Source organism: Dreissena polymorpha, chromosome 10, assembly GCF_020536995.1.
Source record: "Dreissena polymorpha isolate Duluth1 chromosome 10, UMN_Dpol_1.0, whole genome shotgun sequence".
NCBI lineage: Eukaryota > Metazoa > Mollusca > Bivalvia > Myida > Dreissenidae > Dreissena > Dreissena polymorpha.
Genome location: NC_068364.1, coordinates 56602299 through 56627735, shown reverse-complemented (window position 1 = coordinate 56627735; position 25437 = coordinate 56602299).

Here is a 25437-nt window from a genome sequence, read left to right as displayed (position 1 = left end):
TTCCTGTACTGAAAGATATCCTTGATATATTGCTTTGATAAAGAATCAAGTCTTTAGTTACCCTAAAAACTATTATTAATGTTAAAACTGTTATTGACTGGTGCAATTTGTTAAGTAATTTTATAAACATATGATTATAACATTTAGTTGTTGTTATGCCCCCCCGCCCCTCCTGATCGAATGATCGGGGGTATATTGTTTTTGGCCTGTCTGTCATTCTGTCCAAAAACTTTAACCTTGGTTAAAGTTTGATAACTTTTGCAATATTGAAGATAGCAACTTCATATTTGGCATGCATGTGTATCTCATTGAGCTGAACATTTTGAGTGGTGAAAGGTCAAGGTCATCATTCAAGGTCAAAAGTAAACAACAGGGCCTGAAAGGCCCAAAGTCGCTCACCTGAGATAACAAGATATTATTGGGACAAATCTTCTGACCAAGTTTCACGAAGATCGGAAAATAAATGTGGCCTCTAGAGTGTTAACAAGGTTTTACTATAGCCATATAAGAAAAATGCCCCGCCCCCTGGCGGCCATGTTTTTCAACCAACCGGCATCATTTTCGAACTTGTCCAAGATATTATTGGGATGAATCTTCTGACCAAGTTTTATGAAGATCAGACAATAAATAAGGCCTCTAGAGTGTTAACAAGATTTTACTATAGTCATATTTATCCCACTTTTACAGCGAAATCGGTTGATTAAAGCCCCGTTGATTAAATTTCATCTATAATCAACGGCAAGGCTATAATCAATGGCACGACATGACGTCATCAACTGCCGAACCGGGACTACTTTTTCCCACGCACCTCGTCACCTGTGTTTGCCAAGTGCATCAATAATAAAAACAATCTCAAATGTTTGTCAATCTTAATGACCTTAAAACAAAGGAAAGTAGCAAAAAAACAAGTTTTTTGTCATTTATTGTCATTAAAACCTAGTATTAGGTAAATTTAACACTATGCAAATAGGTTCAGTTGTTGTTGCTCCCCTTTGAAGAAGTCAGTTCGAGTTGCTCCCCTTTGACCGTAGAAAACAATCGTCTGGACCAAGAAATCCTGTGTTCATTTACAAGATGTACTCGGATATGCGTCCATCTGATTTTTCTTCAAAGCATCTTTTCTACCTGGCAATACGCACAAATGACACTGCATCCCGGTGATTCTTGCGTCAACAATTGAGTGTCAACAAGTTAGGTCAGATGCTGAAGGCCATGGCAAAAGACGCCGGCTTTCTCAAGCACAAGAGAATAACGAACCACTCAGTTCGCAAATTCCTGGTCCAAAAACTTCGAAATGCAAACATTCCACCCACTGAAACCATGGCCATAACAGGGCACAAAAATGTCCAGTACATAACCAATTATTCCAACATATCTGTTGAACAGCAGCAAAAGTGTTCATTCTTGCTCAGTCCAGTAAATGTAACAATCCAACAGATTCCTCTTGTTCACCTTCACGCACTGAAACTATGGCCGAAATGCAGCCTAGACAACCGATGTCTACCGTCGAACAAGTTGATCTTGATGTTCGCCCCACCCAGTCACTTCACTTGCAAATGTCTTTCTCTAGTTCAAACAACTTTGCCTCACAATTCTTCGGTGCCACTTTCAACATTCAAAATGTTAATGTATATAATTAGCTTAAATCCAAGTAATCTTTGTTATTTTGTCACGAAATAACCACATATTATAACAAAGAAGGAAATATTGTGCACCTCGTGATCGACTCGATAGTTTGATATCGAAAGTGAATTGTGTGTGGTGTTAGGCTACGTTGTAAACAAATGTAGTTCCTTGTATATAACAACTTAATGCCATATTGATATCATAAAACTTAAAGATTTGCAATTCAATATGATTAAAAGTGTAATAAATAACGCTCGACACTTTGTTACAGAACGATATTCTGATTTAAAAAAAATGATTATTTGATCAGCGGTTATTTTTGGAACGCGGAGTAATACACTGACCTTGGTTACACTACAGTCATTATCAAAGTACGACAAACACTCATGAAAACTTATTTTGTTTAAATAAGAATAGTTTACTGAATAAAAAGTGGGATAAATAGAATAATAGGTTAGTGTTGATTATAGATCAGGTTTATCATGCTCGGCACGAAAACGAAAAAGCACTCGCCAAGGCTCGTGCTTTTTGTTTTCTAAGCCTCGCATGATAAACCTGATCTATAATCAACACTAACCTATTATTCTCTATATAGCCATATAAGGAAAAATGCCCCGCCCCTTGGCAGCCATATTTTTCAAGCAAACGTAATCATTTTCGAACACATCCAAGATATCATTAAAACCAATCTTCTGACCAAATTTCATGAAGATTGGACTTTAATTGTGGCCTCTAGAGAGTTAACAAGGCAAATGTTGACGCCGCACAATGGATGACGGACAAAAAGCGATCACATAAGCTCACCATGAGCACTTGTGCTCAGGTGAGCTAAAAATAATATCCAAGGGAAGTAATAGGATTCAAAAGGGAGATAATTTCTTAACCTGCCAAATTATATATTGACATTTTATTTCAAAGCAGCGCAATAGGGGGCATTGTGTTTCTGACAAACACACCTCTTGTTTTATAACAGTTGCAATTGCATGTGTATTCAATGAATAAAACATTAAGAACATTCATATTTATTAAGAGTTATTTATAATATTTAGAGAGTACAATATACACATCATGTCATATCAGTAAATACATATTAAGATTTCTGGAAATAATTGAACATGAAATATTTCTTTTTTTAAGACACGAGTTTGGCGCGAGTTCTTCATCCAAATTTGTGTTTATGTCCCGAAGAATATCATTCATGGTTCTGGACTCGTATAGCATTTGTTTTGGGTTTATGTGAAGCTGTGTCTTCATGCTTGACATGTCACTGCAAGTAAATAAATTTAACAGTTTAAATTGTATTTATTCCAAAAAGATATGCATTAGACAAAACATACATATATTTCATGTATCATGCATGTGTTGTTGTTGAAAATAACACAAACCATTAATAATAAGACTTCAATGCTTCATGAGCTGGTTTTGGTTCTAAAAGTTTTGTATCATAAAATTCAACTAGCCTTACGAAATTAAACTTAACATGTGCACGTAACTCTCATGCCCTACATTCTAACTACGTCATTAAGTATATAAATATTGACAAAGAATTTAAAACAAACACAGACACACACATTTACACCCTGGATAATTGATTATTTATGTTTAAACAACAAAGCAGCAATAATGTATCCCCATATTACAGATATCCACAAAACCCACAATTTAATAAACCAGACATACTAATTAATAGTCATAGACTAAGAAAATATATAAACATAGTGTTATTTTCTCATCAAAAACCAACGTTCTGTACAGTTTCTAGCATTTTCAATGTGCTTTATGTGTTTAACAAGACATGTGCCTGTTAAACGTGCTGATGGATAGTAATCTTGCTAGCCAACTAGCCCAAACAGACTAGTGCTTTAAAACCAAGAGCACCGCAGCATAGATGTCCATGTCAGCATAGATGTCCATGTTTCAGCTCGCATCGTATTGCCGTTTGAGCCCGTTTAGTTGACCGTACAGCTCATCGTAATGGTTTATTATTTTTCAGACAGAGCCTTTCGCTTTCAGAAAAAATATCTGACCAGGGCATTTTCACTCTCGTTGACGAAAAGAAAACTGACACTATTTCCCGTAAAAATATTATAAATCAATCTCCTTTTGAAGAACGTCGCTTACATCTTTAATAAATAATAAATATTTGAGTTGAGTCGGAAAGTTGAATCGATCTCAACTGAGATGAGTTTTGAGTTCGTTTGTGAGATCCCCTTCATACTAAATTCTCAGCTGAGTGGAAACTCAAATCTCATCTGCTGAGTTGAGTTTAAAACCTGAGAACGTTCGTGATATTAGGCCCATATCGATTTTATCAAGCAGTCTGTTCTCATTTCTACCTATGTGCAAAGGAGACGCGTTCTAGAAAAACTGGACTAAATGCATGCGCGTAAAGATTCGTCCCAGATTTGCCCTTGATGTCGGCATTACTGAACAGGAGAGATACTTCCCGCTTTATGTAATTCCTCGTTTAAAGGAAGTCTCTTCTAAACGAAATTAACCTCAAGACGGAAAAGGTTTTCCCTGATTAGCATATATGGACTGCTCATGAGATCCTGGGATTTCACATAACGCACGTACATATAGCCCAGTTTTTATTAAACGCGTCTCATATTATCAGCGTGTTTAACATTGATGAAAATGAAAAAAATAAGACAGCATTGTCAAGTATTGTTATAGTTTTAAATAAAATATACATTTGGTAAAAATTTCACAAAAAGTAAACTGTGAAAACTTAAAAGGCAGAAAACAGTCGCAAACATTCCGGTGACATCATTAACTTTAAAAAACCGACCGATTAAAACAGAGTGCATTAAACGTTTCAAGTTAGAATGGGAGTTGATTTTCTAGGACATCCACATCCTGCATGCTTACGGCATGAACATACGACAATACAACAACAAAGGTATTCATCATATCAATGCGACGCCACAAACACACAAATCTATTTAAAGCAAGAAGTTATTGACAGAAGGCGTCTTAATCGTAACAACAAACCGACATTTTGATAACACCGGAAGTAATATAAAATCAACAACTGGCTTTACTCGCAATACGTTAAACATAACACTGTTGGGAATAAAGAATGGACAATGAACACGCATAAATAGTTCTTTCATCTTGTTGCACAATTTATAGACCTTCCGTTAAGATAAAAATAATGAACTTTGCGACAAAATAGAAGCATAAAATTATTTTGCATTCTGAATAAAATAAACAGAGAAATACATGCAGCATACTTTCAAAACAGTGGTCATCTTGTGGTTTAAGCCCTAAGTACCTGTTTCTATTTAGCTTTGAAACCACGCATAGGCTAAACCAATTGTAAAGGATTGAACAAGATCATATACAAAATATCAAAGTATTGATCCTTAATAAGACCGACGGTTTGTATGCCCCTGGTAGGGTGACATACATTAGTCCGTCCATCTGTCCGTTTGTCTGTCGGTCCGTCCGTCCGTCCGTCCGGCATTTTAGTTTCCGGAAAGTTTTTCTTAACGATATGTACTTGATTTTAGGTATGTTATTTGTTCTGTATGAGTTACAGATTAAGCTCGAATTTCGTTATGCTCCATTAAGTTTTAACAAAGTTATGGGTCTGAAACCTTATTTCGACAATCACAGTTTTCCGGACTTTCTGCTAAACGCGTGCATAAATTTACCTGATGGTTTTGGTGTGTTAGTCTATCTATATGACTTACATATAAAGTTTGAGCTTTGTTTCGATTGACTAATTTTTAAAGAAGGAACGGGCCTGGACTTTCGAAATTTCTTTCAAATAAAACTTTTCCGGATTTTTTCCGAAACGCTTTAAGATGCTGGCCTTATTTTGGTGTGTAGGTCCACATACATGACCTACAGATTAATTCGAGTTTTGTTCCGGTTCATTGGTTTTTGACGAAGTAAATAACCTTGGTCTTAAACATTTTTCTTAAGTAACACTTTGCAGATGTTCAGCCGTTTACCTAATTTGTAGTGTGAGAGTCTTCATGCATAACTTTTAGATCAAGTTTGATTTGTTTTACGTATGCGGAGTTTTAGACAAAAAAGAAATAAGGGCATCTGTGGACACATATCTTTGTATTCAACACATACATATAAAAATGTTATGGAGAACAGATAACCAACAAATACAATCCTAAACATTTACATACTTATTATGTTTTACAAGAAATGTCGCATTCGCAAACACATAACGTCTAACATTCCACATATCCTTGGTAAGTGCAACATGAATAATGTTAAACTATTATTCATCAAAGCATTCGCAAACACATAACGTCTAACACTACACATATTAATAGAACATAGAACCTTTCCAGATGATTTCATGGATAGCGATATCGCGAGATTGGCAATATTGACTGTGTCACAAGAATTAAAACTTTCCGAGAAACACAAAATGAGATTGATACCATATATAGCAACCTATGTGAAGCAATAACCGACGAAATGAACAGAACATTACCAAAATATGAATCACGATCGACTAGTAAACGCTATAAAACCAGAAAACCGTACTGGAGTGACACTCTATCAGATCAGTGGAAATTATTACGTCAACGGGAACGTGATTTTTTAAGATGCGGGTCAAAACGGAATCGAGACAATAATACATACATGCACGGGACAATTTCGACAAATCTTTACATCAAGCAGAACGCGCGTATAGAAAGGCAAAAGCGGATGAAATAGAATCTATATCAATAAGTAACCCAAATGAAATTTTGGATAAGATTAACAAGCTTGGCCCCCGAAGTAATAAAACAATGCCCTTTGAAAATATCGATGATAATAGTAACGTTGTGCGTGACGAAGATGCAGTTCTTGGAAAATGGAAGCGAGACTTTGAAAGTTTATACAACGGCACGGACAATAGTGAATTTAATAGTGAACATAATAACAGAGCAAAAATTCACAAAATACTAATAGAAAACAACATAAATGACCCATTGTACACGCCGAACGTAACCCTTAACGGTAATATCACGTTAAATGAGATACATGCCCTAGTAATGAAAGCTAAATCCCGTTCCGCCTGCGGCAATGATGAAATACCATACTTTGTGCTGAAATGCCCCGCAATTATCGCTACGCTAAAAGAACTGTTTCAACTAATTTTCGACACTGGCATCATACCCTCGATTAAGAGAAAGTCAATTATTTGTCCTATCCTTAAGGACCCGTTATCTTATCCGCGGATTCCTTTGCACTACCGAGGAGTTAGTCTGCTATCCTGTGTGAGCAAGCTTTATACCGGATTCATTAATAAACGATTGACACGGTATATGTACGAAAATGAAATCCTTGAAATCGAGCAGAACGGGTTCCGGCGTAATCGTTCATGCGAAGACCACGTTTTTTTCACTTAACGGCATTATATGTAATACACGACGGTATTTACGGCTTTCATTGACTTAAATGCGTAAATGCTTCGACTTCATCGACATTGACATGCTTCTTTACAAACTGCTACTAAACGACATTGATGGAAAATATATACGTCAATTAAAAACATTTACCAACATTCGACGGCGAGTGTGTGCGTCAATAACAAGTTAACGGACTGGTTCACGTGCCAGACCGGAGTGAAGCAGGGTGATACGGCGTCGCCGACGCTGTTTTCAATATTCGCCAATGACCTCATTAAAGAGGTGAATGGCCTTGACATTGGCCTTGAACTAGACGGGAAAAAGGTGTCAATATTATTATATGCCGATGATATTGTTTGTATAGCGAAGACAGATGACCTACAACGCATTCTAGACACGTTACGTGACTGGTGTAGACGTTGGCGCGTGCACATAAATACAGAAAAATCGAAATGCATTCACTTCCGCAGAGGCCGTGCAGCATGTACCGACGTTTCATTTAAAATAGATGAAAACATTTTCCAACTGGTGGATAGCTACACATATCTAGGCGTGACATTCAATTGCAAAAGATGACTTTTCAATAAATGCGGAAATTCTAGGAAAAAGCGCCGGAAGAGCCCTTGGCAAAATATTAGTAAACTACGAGACCTTTAAGAATTCGGGTTAAATACATTCCAAAAATTGTTTGAATCCTGCGTTGTGCCAATTATGGATTATTGTTCGGGCGTTTGGGGTTATAGGAAATACTAAGCAATATACAACGTTCAGCATCGTGCAATCAGATACTATCTGGGCGTACACAGATTTGCGCCCATACTCGCAATTACCGGTGATATCGGCTGGATCCCGACCAACTATAACAGATGGTTAAACATGTTAAGAATGTGGAAGAGACTCGTGTTACTCGATGACAATAGACTCACCAAACAAGTATTCAATATGGACTACATCCGTTGTCAAAATAACTGGTGTAGTGAAGTTAAAGATAGTATGACAAAAAATTGGATTAAATGATCAGTTCACTAGCCGCCAACCAATAAATCTAGAAGAAGCCAAACAATCCATCACTGAACTTCATACAACTGATTGGCGCTTACAAGTAACTCAGGTTTCCAAATTACGAACGTACATCCAATTTAAGACTGCCTGTGAAAAGGAATCGTATCTTACTTTAAAGCGAAATGAGCGGTCTCTTTGTTCGCACAGCTCAGATGTTGTATCCTGCCACTCCGCATAGAAACCGGGCGGTATGTTGGTGAAGCGCCAGAACAGAGACTCTGTAAACTATGTAACACTGCTTCAGTTGAAGATGAAATGCACTTTGTATTGAAGTGTCCCTTATACCAGGATAAAAGACTATGTTATCTTAGTGAAATTCTCACAAGTGATGAATTTTTGAACATGAGAGACTGTGATAAATTTGTAAACCTCGTGAAATATCACCCCATGAGATTAGCAAAATATTTAGTAGCCTCATATTTGAAACGTAGGAGCAATTTATTCCATATATGAAGCAATTATAATGTTTATCCGTTAATATAAGCCACTTTTGTTGTGCATGATGACTGTATTTATAAAATAATATCATAATCAATGTCGATGCCATACCGTTTGAATTAAAGCATTGATAAGATACGTTGAACGTTATATGCATGTTGCTGTTACACTTCATTCATGTTAAGTATATGTATAACTTATCAGTATAGTATACATGTGGCGTTTTGTTACTGTTTTATGTTCTGAATTCATCAGTCGCATACTTAAAACCCTTTATTTTATTTTATTGAAGTGTAAATCTTGATCTTTCGGCTCAATTAAGAATACACTTTTATTTAAATATTACAATAAATATTAGATTGTTTTCGTGTTTCATCCTTGTAGTTTGTATTTTCGTACAAGGATGAATATTTTGATCACTACATACACTTTGAAGTATGAATTTTGATTTAAATCAAATTATGTACAAATGTAACTTCATTGAAGTCAGAACTTACATGCCGCTATTATTGGCGCTATATGAAATATTATGGAATGTGATTTAGCAGGAAAATACTCATTTACTTAACTTAATGACAATTTAACACATATATTTTGCCTAATTACAATGAAGACTATATATATTTTGATTGACGTCTTAATTTGTGATATGACCATGCCGATAATTCTTGATATACTGACTATATTTCTGACCATTGAATCGCTTACTGTTTTCATGCTTAATGTTTTATTATGTATTATGTGACTTATAGGCCCGTTTTGGCCGGGTGCATGCCTTTTTGTAATTGTCTGTTGTTATTTCTATATATGTTTGCACAGTTTAATAAAATATTTACTTACTTACTTACTTACTTGTTAATGGTAAGTGCAACATAAATAATGCTAAAAGATTATTCATCATAGCAACAACATAAATAAATGTCTATCATTGATCGTCAAGATATGTGACTAATAATGACAGTAGATACTAAATAAACGTTCTTAATACTATATAGTTGGCGGTAAAAGGTGCTTAAAAGGGCCTTTTTACGTTTTGGCAAATTTATAAAATTAAAAAAAATGTTTCAGATTCGCAAATTTTCGTTTTAGTTATGATATTTGTGTGAAATCAGTAATACTGAACATCTACCATGCTCTAAAATAGCCATTATATGCATCTTTTGACGATTAAAAAACCTGAGAATTATGAGGCGTTGCAATGCGAAACGATTGAACAATTTGCAGTTTTGTTTTTGTAGTTATATCTTGTGAAACTTCGATGATTGCTTATTAAGTATAAAATACATCCTTCATCGTATGAGTGGTCTAAGTTGTAGACTTTTACTCAAGGACTACAGGGTTCAGTTGTTCGAGCCCTGTTGAGGGTTACTTTTTCGATTTGGAGAAAGTCAATTATTTGTCCTATCCTTAAGGACCCGTTATCTGATCCGCGGATTTCTTTGCACTACCGAGGAGTAAGTCTTCTATCCTGTGTGAGCAAGCTTTATACCGGATTCATTAATAAACGATTGACACGGTATATGTACGAAAATGAAATCCTTGAAGACGAGCAGAACGGGTTCCGGCGTAATCGTTCATGCGAATACCACGTTTTTTCACTTAACGGCATCATATGTAATACAACGACGGTATTTACGGCTTTCATTGACTTAAATGCGTAAATGCTTCGACCTCATCGACATTGACATGCTTCTTTACAAACTGCTACTAAACGACATTGATGGAAAATATATACGTCAATAAAAAACATTTACCAACATTCGACGGCGAGTGTGTGCGTCAATAACAAGTTAACGGACTGGTTCACGTGCCAGACCGGAGTGAAGCAGGTTGATACGGCGTCGCCGACGCTGTTTTCAATATTTGCCAATGACCTCATTAAAGAGGTGAATGACCGTGGCATTGGCCTTGAACAAGACGGGAAAAAGGTGTCAATATTATTATATGCCGATGATATTGTTTGTATAGCGAAGACAGATGACCTACAACGCATTCTAGACACGTTACGTGACTGGTGTAGACGTTGGCGCGTGCACATAAATACAGAAAAATCGAAATGCATTCACTTCCGCAGAGGCCGTGCAGCATGTACCGACGTTTCATTTAAAATAGATGAAAACATTTTCCAACTGATGGATAGCTACACATATCTAGGCGTGACATTCAATTGCAAAAGATGACTTTTCAATAAATGCGGAAATTCTAGGAAAAAGCGCCGGAAGAGCCCTTGGCAAAATATTAGTAAACTACGAGACCTTTAAGAATTCGGGTTAAATACATTCCAAAAATTGTTTGAATCCTGCGTTGTGCCAATTATGGATTATTGTTCGGGCGTTTGGGGTTATAGGAAATACCAAGCAATAGACAACGTTCAGCATCGTGCAATCAGATACTATCTGGGCGTACACAGATTTGCGCCCATACTCGCAATTACCGGTGATATCGGCTGGATCCCGACCAACTATAACAGATGGTTAAACATGTTAAGAATGTGGAAGAGACTCGTGTTACTCGATGACAATAGACTCACCAAACAAGTATTCAATATGGACTTAATCCGTTGTCAAAATAACTGGTGTAGTGAAGTTAAAGATAGTATGACAAAAAATTGGATTTAATGATCAGTTCACTAGCCGCCAACCAATAAATCTAGAAGAAGCCAAACAATCCATCACTGAACTTCATACAACTGATTGGCGCTTACAAGTAACTCAGGTTTCCAAATTACGAACGTACATCCAATTTAAGACTGCCTTTGAAAAGGAATCGTATCTTACTTTAAAGCGAAATGAGCGGTCTCTTTTTTCGCACAGCTCAGATGTTGTATCCTGCCACTCCGCATAGAAACCGGGCGGTATGTTGGTGAAGCGCCAGAACAGAGACTCTGTAAACTATGTAACACTGCTTCAGTTGAAGATGAAATGCACTTTGTATTGAAGTGTCCCTTATACCAGGATAAAAGACTATGTTATCTTAGTGAAATTCTCACAAGTGATGAATTTTTGAACATGAGAGACTGTGATAAATTTGTAAACCTCGTGAAATATCACCCCATGAGATTAGCAAAGTATTTAGTAGCCTTATATTTGAAACGTAGGAGCAATTTATTCCATATATGAAGCAATTATAATGTTTATCCGTTAATATAAGCCATTTTTGTTGTGCATGATGACTGTATTTATAAAATCATATCATAATCAATGTCGATGCCATACCGTTTGAATTAAAGCATTGATAAGATACGTTGAACGTTATATGCATGTTGCTGTTACACTTCATTCATGTTAAGTATATGTATAACACATCAGTATAGTATACACGTGGCGTTTTGTTACTGTTTTATGTTCTGAATTCATCAGTCGCATACTTAAAACCCTTGATTTCATTTTCTTGAAGTGTAAATCTTGATCTTTCGGCTCAATTAAGAATACACTTTTATTTAAATATTACAATAAATATTAGATTGTTTTCGTGTTTCATCCTTGTAGTTTGAATTTTCGTACAAGGATGAATATTTTGATCACTACATACACTTTGAAGTATGAATTTTGATTTAAATCAAATTATGTACAAATGTAACTTCATTGAAGTCAGAACTTACATGCCGCTATTATTGGCGCTACATGAAATATTATGGAATGTGATTTAGCAGGAAAATACTCATTTACTTAACTTAATGACAATTTAACACATATATTTTGCCTAATTACAATGAAGACTATATATATTTTGATTGACGTCTGAATTTGTGATATGACCATGTCGATAATTCTTGATATACTGACTATATTACTGACCATTGAATCGCTTACTGTTTTCATGCTTAATGTTTTATTATGTATTATGTGACTTATAGGCCCGTTTTGGCCGGGTGCATGCCTTTTTGTAATTGTCTGTTGTTATTTCTATATATGTTTGCACAGTTTAATAAAATATTTACTTACTTACTTACTTACTTGTTAATGGTAAGTGCAACATAAATAATGCTAAAAGATTATTCATCATAGCAACAACATAAATAAATGTCTATCATTGATCGTCAAGATATGTGACTAATAATGACAGTAGATACTAAATAAACGTTCTTAATACTATATAGTTGGCGGTAAAAGGTGCTTAAAAGGGCCTTTTTACGTTTTGGCAAATTTATAAAATTAAAAAAAATGTTTCAGATTCGCAAATTTTCGTTTTAGTTATGATATTTGTGTGAAATCAGTAATACTGAACATCTACCATGCTCTAAAATAGCCATTATATGCATCTTTTGACGATTAAAAAACCTGAGAATTATGAGGCGTTGCAATGCGAAACGATTGAACAATTTGCAGTTTTGTTTTTGTAGTTATATCTTGTGAAACTTCGATGATTGCTTATTAAGTATAAAATACATCCTTCATCGTATGAGTGGTCTAAGTTGTAGACTTTTACTCAAGGACTACAGGGTTCAGTTGTTCGAGCCCTGTTGAGGGTTACTTTTTCGATTTGGAGAAAGTCAATTATTTGTCCTATCCTTAAGGACCCGTTATCTGATCCGCGGATTCCTTTGCACTACCGAGGAGTAAGTCTTCTATCCTGTGTGAGCAAGCTTTATACCGGATTCATTAATAAACGATTGACACGGTATATGTACGAAAATGAAATCCTTGAAGACGAGCAGAACGGGTTCCGGCGTAATCGTTCATGCGAAGACCACGTTTTTTCACTTAACGGCATCATATGTAATACAACGACAATATTTACGGCTTTCATTGACTTAAATGCGTAAATGCTTCGACCTCATCGACATTGACATGCTTCTTTACAAACTGCTACTAAACGACATTGATGGAAAATATATACGTCAATAAAAAACATTTACCAACATTCGACGGCGAGTGTGTGCGTCAATAACAAGTTAACGGACTGGTTCACGTGCCAGACCGGAGTGAAGCAGGTTGATACGGCGTCGCCGACGCTGTTTTCAATATTTGCCAATGACCTCATTAAAGAGGTGAATGACCTTGGCATTGGCCTTGAACAAGACGGGAAAAAGGTGTCAATATTATTACATGCCGATGATATTGTTTGTATAGCGAAGACAGATGACCTACAACGCATTCTAGACACGTTACGTGACTGGTGTAGACGTTGGCGCGTGCACATAAATACAGAAAAATCGAAATGCATTCACTTCCGCAGAGGCCGTGCAGCATGTACCGACGTTTCATTTAAAATAGATATTTTCCAACTGGTGGATAGCTACACATATCTAGGCGTGACATTCAATTGCAAAAGATGACTTTTCAATAAATGCGGAAATTCTAGGAAAACGCGCCGGAAGAGCCCTTGGCAAAATATTAGTAAACTACGAGACCTTTAAGAATTCGGGTTAAATACATTCCAAAAATTGTTTGAATCCTGCGTTGTGCCAATTATGGATTATTGTTCGGGCGTTTGGGGTTATAGGAAATACCAAGCAACGTTCAGCATCGTGCGATCAGATACTATCTGGGCGTACACAGATTTGCGCCCATACTCGCAATTACCGGTGATATCGGCTGGATCCCGACCAACTATAACATATGGTTAAACATGTTAAGAATGTGGAAGAGACTCGTGTTACTCGATGACAATAGACTCACCAAACAAGTATTCAATATGGACTTCATCCGTTGTCAAAATAACTGGTGTAGTGAAGTTAAAGATAGTATGACAAAAAATTGGATTTAATGATCAGTTCACTAGCCGCCAACCAATAAATCTAGAAGAAGCCAAACAATCCATCACTGAACTTCATACAACTGATTGGCGCTTACAAGTAACTCAGGTTTCCAAATTACGAACGTACATCCAATTTAAGACTGCCTTTGAAAAGGAATCGTATCTTACTTTAAAGCGAAATGAGCGGTCTCTTTTTTCGCACAGCTCAGATGTTGTATCCTGCCACTCCGCATAGAAACCGGGCGGTATGTTGGTGAAGCGCCAGAACAGAGACTCTGTAAACTATGTAACACTGCTTCAGTTGAAGATGAAATGCACTTTGTATTGAAGTGTCCCTTATACCAGGATAAAAGACTATGTTATCTTAGTGAAATTCTCACAAGTGATGAATTTTTGAACATGAGAGACTGTGATAAATTTGTTAACCTCGTGAAATATCACCCCATGAGATTAGCAAAGTATTTAGTAGCCTTATATTTGAAACGTAGGAGCAATTTATTCCATATATGAAGCAATTATAATGTTTATCCGTTAATATAAGCCATTTTTGTTGTGCATGATGACTGTATTTATAAAATCATATCATAATCAATGTCGATGCCATACCGTTTGAATTAAAGCATTGATAAGATACGTTGAACGTTATATGCATGTTGCTGTTACACTTCATTCATGTTAAGTATATGTATAACACATCAGTATAGTATACATGTGGCGTTTTGTTACTGTTTTATGTTCTGAATTCATCAGTCGCATACTTAAAACCCTTGATTTTATTTTCTTGAAGTGTAAATCTTGATCTTTCGGCTCAATTAAGAATACACTTTTATTTAAATATTACAATAAATATTAGATTGTTTTCGTGTTTCATCCTTGTAGTTTGAATTTTCGTACAAGGATGAATATTTTGATCACTACATACACTTTGAAGTATGAATTTTGATTTAAATCAAATTATGTACAAATGTAACTTCATTGAAGTCAGAACTTACATGCCGCTATTATTGGCGCTACATGAAATATTATGGAATGTGATTTAGCAGGAAAATACTCATTTACTTAACTTAATGACAATTTAACACATATATTTTGCCTAATTACAATGAAGACTATATATATTTTGATTGACGTCTGAATTTGTGATATGACCATGTCGATAATTCTTGATATACTGACTATATTACTGACCATTGAATCGCTTACTGTTTTCATGCTTAATGTTTTATTATGTATTATGTGACTTATAGGCCCGTTTTGGCCGGGTGCATGCCTTTTTGTAATTGTCTGTTGTTATTTCTATATATGTTTGCACAGTTTAATAAAATATTTACTTACTTCCTTACTTACTTGTTAATGGTAAGTGCAACATAAATAATGCTAAAAGATTATTCATCATAGCAACAGCATAAATAAATGTCTATCATTGATCGTCAAGATATGTGACTAATAATGACAGAAGATACTAAATAAACGTTCTTAATACTATATAGTTGGCGGTAAAAGGTGCTTAAAAGGGCCTTTTTACGTTTTGGCAAATTTATAAAATTAAAAAAAATGTTTCAGATTCGCAAATTTTCGTTTTAGTTATGATATTTGTGTGAAATCAGTAATACTGAACATCTACCATGCTCTAAAATAGCCATTATATGCATCTTTTGACGATTAAAAAACCTGAGAATTATGAGGCGTTGCAATGCGAAACGATTGAACAATTTGCAGTTTTGTTTTTGTAGTTATATCTTGTGAAACTTCGATGATTGCTTATTAAGTATAAAATACATCCTTCATCGTATGAGTGGTCTAAGTTGTAGACTTTTACTCAAGGACTACAGGGTTCAGTTGTTCGAGCCCTGTTGAGGGTACTTTTTCGATTTGGAGAAAGTCAATTATTTGTCCTATCCTTAAGGACCCGTTATCTGATCCGCGGATTCCTTTGCACTACCGAGGAGCAAGTCTTCTATCCTGTGTGAGCAAGCTTTATACCGGATTCATTAATAAACGATTGACACGGTATATGTACGAAAATGAAATCCTTGAAGACGAGCAGAACGGGTTCCGGCGTAATCGTTCATGCGAAGACCACGTTTTTTCACTTAACGGCATCATATGTAATACAACGACGGTATTTACGGCTTTCATTGACTTAAATGCGTAAATGCTTCGACCTCATCGACATTGACATGCTTCTTTACAAACTGCTACTAAACGACATTGATGGAAAATATATACGTCAATAAAACACATTTACCAACATTCGACGGCGAGTGTGTGCGTCAATAACAAGTTAACGGACTGGTTCACGTGCCAGACCGGAGTGAAGCAGGTTGATACGGCGTCGCCGACGCTGTTTTCAATATTTGCCAATGACCTCATTAAAGAGGTGAATGACCTTGGCATTGGCCTTGAACAAGACGGGAAAAAGGTGTCAATATTATTATATGCCGATGATATTGTTTGTATAGCGAAGACAGATGACCTACAACGCATTCTAGACACGTTACGTGACTGGTGTAGACGTTGGCGCGTGCACATAAATACAGAAAAATCGAAATGCATTCACTTCCGCAGAGGCCGTGCAGCATGTACCGACGTTTCTTTTAAAATAGGTGAAAAAATTTTCCAACTGGTGGATAGCTACACATATCTAGGCGTGACATTCCATTGCAGAGGTGACTTTTCAATAAATGCGGAAATTCTTGGAAAAAGCGCCGGAAGTGGCGAAAATAGCCATTATATGCATCTTTTGACGATTAAAAAACCTGAGAATTATAAGGCGTTGCAATGCGAAACGATTGAAGAATTTGCAGTTTTGTTTTTGTAGTTATATCTTGTGAAACTTCGATGATTGCTTATTAAGTATAAAATACATCCTTCATCGTATGAGTGGTCTAAGTTGTAGAATTTTACTCCAGGACTAAAGGGGTCAGTTGTTCGAGCCCTGTTGAGGGTTACTTTTTCATTTTTTTAAATTTTATTATTGATTTTTTACATTTATCAATATAAAACAATTAATGACAAACTTTAATACATGCCAAAATCTGTGAAAAGGCCCCTTTTAATAAAAATAATTATTTCTGCAAAGCAACTAGATGATACAGGAATTTTATTTGAACCTTATAATTCATATATCACGGCTTAGGACTGATCAATACTACTATAGTAGTGTTCGCTGAGGTATTAGAAAGTTTTTTTTTTACTTTAAACTTGACATATTTAAAGAGGAATCTCTCAACTTAAAGTTTCGCTCACTCTACGATTGTATTTGTTGTTAGCTTTGTTAACACTACGTTAGCCATATTTTAAGTTCCATTACATGTGCTTATATCTCCCGCATGTAATCTGTTGCAAAAGAGCCACTTACAGAGTATCAATGTGTAACTTATATCACATCTATTGAGACGTGTTACGTTCGACACAAACATATTTTAACCCTTCACAAATTAGATACGCATTCGAACGCATTTGTAGTCCCTCAGAAAGATAAATTTATTAAAGACCTTTCTTACTATATCCAAGTTTAAAAAGGTTTCAGTTCGGACTGTTAGATACTGATGCGCAGCAAACAGCATAAAACCTGAAAAGACTTCGAGTTACTCGCAGGCTGTTCTGTTTAAATGAAGTTTGCACATAGCCATTTTCACTTTGCTTCTGTATGGGAAAGGGTTAACCCTTAGGGAGAGCACTTGGACTAATGCACTGTCCAATTATGTGCATGTACTAAGCAAGGAATTGCTTATTTCCAGTCACTCTTCTTTTAATGTTGCAAAGTTCTAAGCATTCGAAGATAACTGACTCGAATGTTACTGTTCGCGCTAGGGTACGTGTGTTAAGGGTTATTGAATTGCGTGAAATATGCTTTGTGCGCATACAATATTTCAATTGTAAAAAATATCGAAACGCATTTTCCAATAAGAAATTTAATTGATATCAAATGCTAGTTCAAAATCGTTTCAATTGCAAACACGGGGTGTTAATCAGTATTTAGATGTAACTGAAGTGCTGTTGTATTGCTTTGACAACACAGATTGCTTGTTGTTCGTGTCCCAGTAAGCCGCAGTTTACAAGTATAACAACGAAACGTATTGTTCGTATCATGAAATGATACTTAAAAATGACACAATCGAAAGTAAAGACAATGACAAAAAATAGGGAATTCCTTCTCATATCTGTTTTGCCGGATTTTACTAGGTGAAATGTTATAAAAACACATAAATCCTGCAGGAAACTACGTTAATAACTTTGTTTTAATATGTCTGGTCATGCTGTTTTTGACAATATGTTAGTAAAATTGGAATCTGGGTTATTACCGTCCTAAACTCTGGGTTACCTGGTCATACACTCTTTCCGAATGTTCACCCTTACAATTTCACTGTAATGTAACCACATATATGCCTCAATATTGATGAAACTTGGCCGAATGGTTCTAAAAATTTGTGTACATTGATACATTACTCAAACGAGCGCTTTAGGGCCATCATGTTCTCTTGTTAATGTGAAATGGTGTACTTTTTCGCCTCCTACTATCAAACACCGTCAAGTGCCGTTTCTGTCCTTTAATTAAGTTGTGTAACAGACACAAAGACATCGTTTCCAACACTTATTAATTGTGTACATAACGTGTGAAAGATAAGTGGATTTCTATAGAGCTATAAAACTACCGTGTTTTGCGCGTCGAGTATGAATACGAAACTTTTTTGCCCCATCATATTTTCTTTATTTGGTATGTAACTATTGGTATGTAAATATTTATCCTGATAACCCCGTTACTCGTTATTGTAATTTCAATATTTGAAATTCTAGTTTCATTTAAGACGTATTTGTATAACACTAAAATACACAACATATGTTGTATGAGTATACCTTCATAAATTTATATGTTGTGTACACGGTAATGATGTACATTTAGTTTATGTAAGCGATAGTTTATTTTTAATAAAATATTAGATTATAAAAGTTCAAATCGTACACAAACTTTCTATACAACGGTTGCATATGCATATATGTTCGTTGTAATATGCTCTACTAACAATATATATTATATGACAATGAATACTCGTACAACCCTTAAGAGTACGAGCGTGTTTCAACACGTGCGTCACGTGCATTTCACACGAACACTAGAATGCTGTAAACTCTTAATTGTTTAATTGCAGCGTTTTCTGAATCAGTGTGTCCCAACGACTGGGTGAGATACGAGCACTCGTGCTACCAATTTGGACACACAGCTTACAACTTTCTGGATTCTCGGGTAACAGCATGACGAACAACATATTTCAAGTCACTGTACGAAGTTGATGGTATTCGTAAGATATGTAATTCTTTAATAGACCATCTAGATCTAAACGACAGAAAGTATGGTCGTTTTGTTAAAGACATTTTAAGAGGACTTAAATACCTTTTTGGCAAAATGTGAGCGGTGATATGTTGTCCTTCATTATATAAAGCATGTAGGATAACCCGTATTTTTGAAACGCGGATATGAAGAATGTTAACTTGTTCCGTTACTGACTGCATTTGGTCTTAACTTAGTTCAAACAACGTTTGCTCAGTACTATACAAGTTGTTCTGCCTTTTATGCAGACGACCCGATGAGAAAGGTACATATAACCCTGGTTTAATGTGTTCGCCATTTATTTTTATTTTCTATTTGATTTGTATAATATTAATTTAGAGACATTGTGAACAGTACGGTGCTTCGATGGTAAGCTTTTTGATGCTATTGAGTGGTAAGAACGAAAAACTTTTTTAAACGATGTTGAATTTTAACAATCGTAATACAAGTTTTAAATTATACCCTTCATTACTTTTTTTAAATGACGCTTAATTTCCAGCCATATAAGTAAAAAGGTGATTAGAGTTTATTTCGTATAAAAATACGCTTTATAGCGAGCTCGAGCGAGCAAGTTGCGGCTTGCTCGCGGGGCGAGCACTACGGCAACATGTGTATTTGACTGTAGATATACAGGTTGTTGTTTTGAAAAGTTTGGTTTCTGCGCGCGCAATATCCGAACCGGATATCCGAACCGGAAACCGGAACTGTACATTTCCGAAGTAAATAACCGGCTTGTCCTGATTGATCATAATGATACAATATATACAAATGAACAATTGTACGGCTTTTAAATATTCTAAAATTCTTTGTTGTATTTATTGTGACTATATTTCGAATAACGCATCGGCATTCATCGTATTTAACAGTTGTCTTGATTCCCGGAGTTCCCCGTTCGATGACGTCATCACCAAATTTATCACTGGAATTTTCTTGTTTTTAACAAAAAAGATTTTTTTTCGTTTTTGAAATCATCATTTTACGTTGTTTTTCTATTTCATACAAAATAAATAGTATGGCAATTTATTTGATTATCTTAAGAAAAAAAAGTAAATGAACTGGTGGGCGGAGTCTTTAGCGGCTATGTTATAGTATGCATGTCAGGCTGTGACAATAAACTACCAGGAGAAAATTAATCTGTTTAAATACCATAAATACAAAATGCATTTTGTGCAGCGTGTGGTTATTCAAAAAGATATGGCAGAATACTATGTTAGTATCATTGTGTACTGGAATTTGTCTGACGCGTTAAAGAAAGAATTACACGGAGAGGACACTCATGGGCAACAATCATTAGCATCATAAAGTGACTGACAATAGTTTATTAAAAAACACTTAATTTAGTATTAACGTCACGCTTACCTTAATGACATCGTTAATCGATTGTTTATAACAATTAAGTTGACAAATCTAATCCATGATATGCACTCCCACTTCTATTCTTCCATGTCATTATCGAAACTTAGTTTAAACCACACTATTTTATGGTATTCGTATCGAAGTTTACGTTTATGCATGATACACACGCAATACGAAATACGTTTTGTATTCGTTCGATGCTTTAAACAAATAGTTTTTCACTACGTAATTACGTAATACATTTCGTAATATAAAATCAAAGCGATGAAGGCATTTCTAAATTAAACACTATCTTATGCAATCGTTTGATGATGCTTCGATTAAAATTAAATACAAAGAAGTTTGTAAATACAGAAAAGAGCTTTATAGTATTCTATTGTATTTTGGCTAAAGGTGAGGAAGTCAGACAAACTGCAGTGGTTTGCTCTTTTCACCTTTTTAATAAGATAGTAACGGGAAATGAAGTTCTACTTTAAAAAGAAGGTTATCGAGCGGCAAAGAAAAAATAAAAAATTCTGCGAGCATTATGGTAACCATCAACTGATGCACAGAAAGAATAGGCTTTCAATTTGATTTGATCCCCCCCACTCATTCCATCCCGCGAAACCTTTAATTTTCCTAAGCAAGGTAATCATGCTTTTATACAGCATTGCTGTTTACCTATATATTTTTCAAAAGGTCAGATAGCTTATTGGTAGAGAAACCAAGGCCGGTATCATTAGATGACTCATGGGTTTGAATCCCGATCTGACCTTCGTAGGTAAACTTGTGATTGCAAGGCTGGCAACTGATAGTGGGACCATCTGTTTTAGCGGGGTTTTGGGCTAACAGTTCAGTTCATCATGTCACATGAAACCCTTTAATAAGGCCCGTTTGTTGTTTAATTGCTGATTGACAAAATAATTAAAAGTTCATTTCTTTATTTTTTTATACCAGTCTTTACGAACTCCACGTTCTTCTGCTAGGTTAATAACTTAATTCAAATATTATCTTAATTTAAGTTTTTTGTTAGTTTCTTTTAATAAAAATGAATCGAGCTCGCTTTGTCTTATTTCATATTATCTCAACTTTACTCCCAGCAATTTTTCTTAGTGAAACGTATTGTGTGGTAGCTCGTACAAATATTAAACAAGAGAAACGAAAAACGCAAACACGTGTTTTCCGTTTAAATCAAACGGGCGTACTGCAATAATATATAACTGTGTGAATCGCACTTCACTACTAAGGTTACACAACACCAATACAGTATACAACATTACAAAGCTGTAATTAGGTCATCCCGCTCAGACATTTCGCAGAGAGTAAAGTCGAGATATAGAGAGAATATTAATGCTAAACAGATACTAGTATATTTCTTGCTGATATGGCTGTAAAGTGAGCAGCATTAACCAAAATAATACAAGTAATAAAGGGTATAAAACGGCGAAAAATATCTGCCTCGGCAGAGACGTCGCCATCTTGACTGTCACGTGATTACCCTCTCTGTAAAGTAAACGTTATATTTTTTTTTCAAAAATAAAATTGTTTTACAAATGGCATTTGTTTTATTTTCTAAAAACGTTTTTTCATTAAAAATTGACTTAGAAAATTTGACTAAAAAGAGTAGTATACAAAGTCTCAAAAGAAAATCTTCGAAAAAGGTTTGTAAGTGAAAAATTGTAAGGATTAGACAAATCAATAGTTATTATCTTATCTATTTTGTCTGCCAAAATCCTACTACATCCGGGTATTTTTATCGCATTTTTACACTCAACCGACGAGACGTCTTTTCGATTTGTGGTTCTTAAGCCCATTGGCTAAAGCCAATAGAAATAGAAGTTGCGCATATATAGACATAACATGTAGGTAAAAAACAACGTTCGTATACAATATTTGTAGAACAATATCATTGAACATGTATAATGCAATCAAACACACTTTAGATATAAACAATATGGAGCATAGCCTGCACCAGCATACTAAAAGCTTTATTTCATAATTCTCAAATCCGAGTATATTTGAATTCAGACATAGAAGAACTGTTGCAGCATTTTGTATTTTATTTAACATTAACATAAGACATACTACGTAAGGAAAATAACTATTGGATATGTGCTCTCAGACCAACAGCACTGGATTGGACTATCCGACGCGACAAACGAAGGTATGTGGACGTGGTATCCTTCGGAAAAGCGGGCGGAATATACAGACTGGGATCAAGTTCAACCAAACGACGGTACTGGAGGGAACTGCGGTGTTATTGTTGCATCGCACAACTACAATTGGGTTGATGTACCATGTAGTCGCCAGTTCAAGCCAGCCTGTGAACTCGTGTATGTATGTGTGGTGAAGGTTAAGAAAAATTGGATGCGCGAATAATGTCATTTTACTTAGCACTATTATATATTGCCTACAGTTAATGTTAAGTTAAAAACACGAATTTGGACTAAGTTGATACCTTCTAATATATTAAGTACCTACTCATTATTAAGTGGATATCTAAAAAAGTAAAGGTTAGGAAACTGTGTTGAGGTCCCTATTAAATAAATAGCAGGTACATACCAATTATTATAATCTTGCTTCTTTTGAGCTATTGAACCTTATACTATTTGTGTAATTAATAAACCGCATATAATTGCATTTTTTTAACTTTCTTAGTTTATTTAACTAGAATTATGTGTTTTAATTTACTGTTATAACATGAGCGGATTTATTTTTATATTTCAGCGACGATCAATCGATTATCTTTGGATAACCTTCAATTAAATGATGTTTTGTTATTGAAATCATAAATCGAACATTAAAAGGTAAAATGTCTGTCTGTATGTCTGTCTGTCGGTCGGAGGATCTGTCGTTCCCGTCCGTCCGTTTATATAAATAAATAAAAAAATGAATCAATCTATCTACCTATCTATCTATATATCTAGCTACCTGCCTACCTACCTAAACCCACCCACACAAAACACACCCACCCATCCATCCATTCATCCATCCATCCATCCATCCATCCATCCATCCATCCATCCATCCATCCATCCATCCATCCATCCATCCATCCATCCATCCATCCATCCATTCATCCATCCATCCATCCATCCATCCATCCATCCATCCATCCATTTATCCATCCATTTATCCATCCATTTATCCATCCATCCATCCATCCATCCATCCATCCATCCATCCATCCATCCATCCATCCATCCATCCATCCATCCATCCATCCATCCATCCATCCATCCATCCATCCATCCATCCATCCATCCATCCATCCATCCATCCATCCATCCATCCATCCATCCATCCATCCATCCATCCATCCATCCATCCATCCATCCATCCATCCATCCATCCATCCATCCATCCATCCATCCATCCATCCATCCATCCATCCATCCATCCATCCATCCATCCATCCATCTATCTATCTATCTATCTATCTATCTATCTATCTATCTATCTTTTCTATCTCCCTTACGACTTTCCTCTCCCCCTCTATCCCTCTCTCTCGCTCTCTCTCCCCCCCCCTCTCTCTCTCAATCGGGCTTTTGGGGTTTTATACTTGAACAATTTCGTAGACTATTGTTTTATACGGTCGAAGGGAACCATTGAACTGACAACTCCGTAAAAGGGGAGCAACTCGAACTTGACCTTGACGGTTCCGCTAATCTGGCTGGTGGTATTGTGTACTTAGCCATTTTCGCTCGAAATTTGGACTTAGACATTTTCAGATAGCATGGACCAACAAGGGAGGCAACTCGTAATGTCACAAATTGGCAGTGAACAAAAATTTGTACTTAATATCTCGCTTAACACGACTCTAAATTACGTTTAAAAGCTCTTTTCTGATTTGATGAAACAGTCCGAAATCATCCAATAAATAAAGTCGAGATATTTATCTTGCGGAACATTCTATGCCATGCCGCATGCAAGCTATTTAGAAAGTAAAAATCGTAAATCAAAAAGGTTGTTATGTTTTTTTCGCGGTCATAGACAGTGTTCCTGGCTGAAAACAATGCAATATTACTTTTAAATCATTCATTTATTAGTATTATCAAGAAAGTGTAAAACATAAGAATTTTGATTTAAACTTGTGTCTGCTACAATTTAATGAGTGGTTACGGAAATTACCGATTGTACAGATGTATCGAAAGACATATGCAAAATGACAGAATAGCTTGCATATTTCAAGTTAATCAGCCTTGCAGTCGCCAACTTATCAAATGAGAATCAAAATCATTAATATATAAACAAAAGTCAGTAACACCAAAATATTTGGGCGCAACCAAGGTTCCTGTACCAATTGACTTTTTCGGCTATGTGTGGGACAATCCGTTGTCAACAAAACATCGCTTCAGGTAACATTTTTGATAATGTCTTCACTAATTCAAAACCATTTACAAAAAAACAAAGACGAGTACCCGGTAATTGTCAAATACACAACTTTGTTAACTTTGCGCCAAATTAGTTCAGTATTTTTCCCAAAAAGTGCAACCGCGTGTTTGAAAACGCACAAAATAAAATGCAATGTGAGGTATATTTTTATTCAATCAACAAAAACGTTGATTATAATAT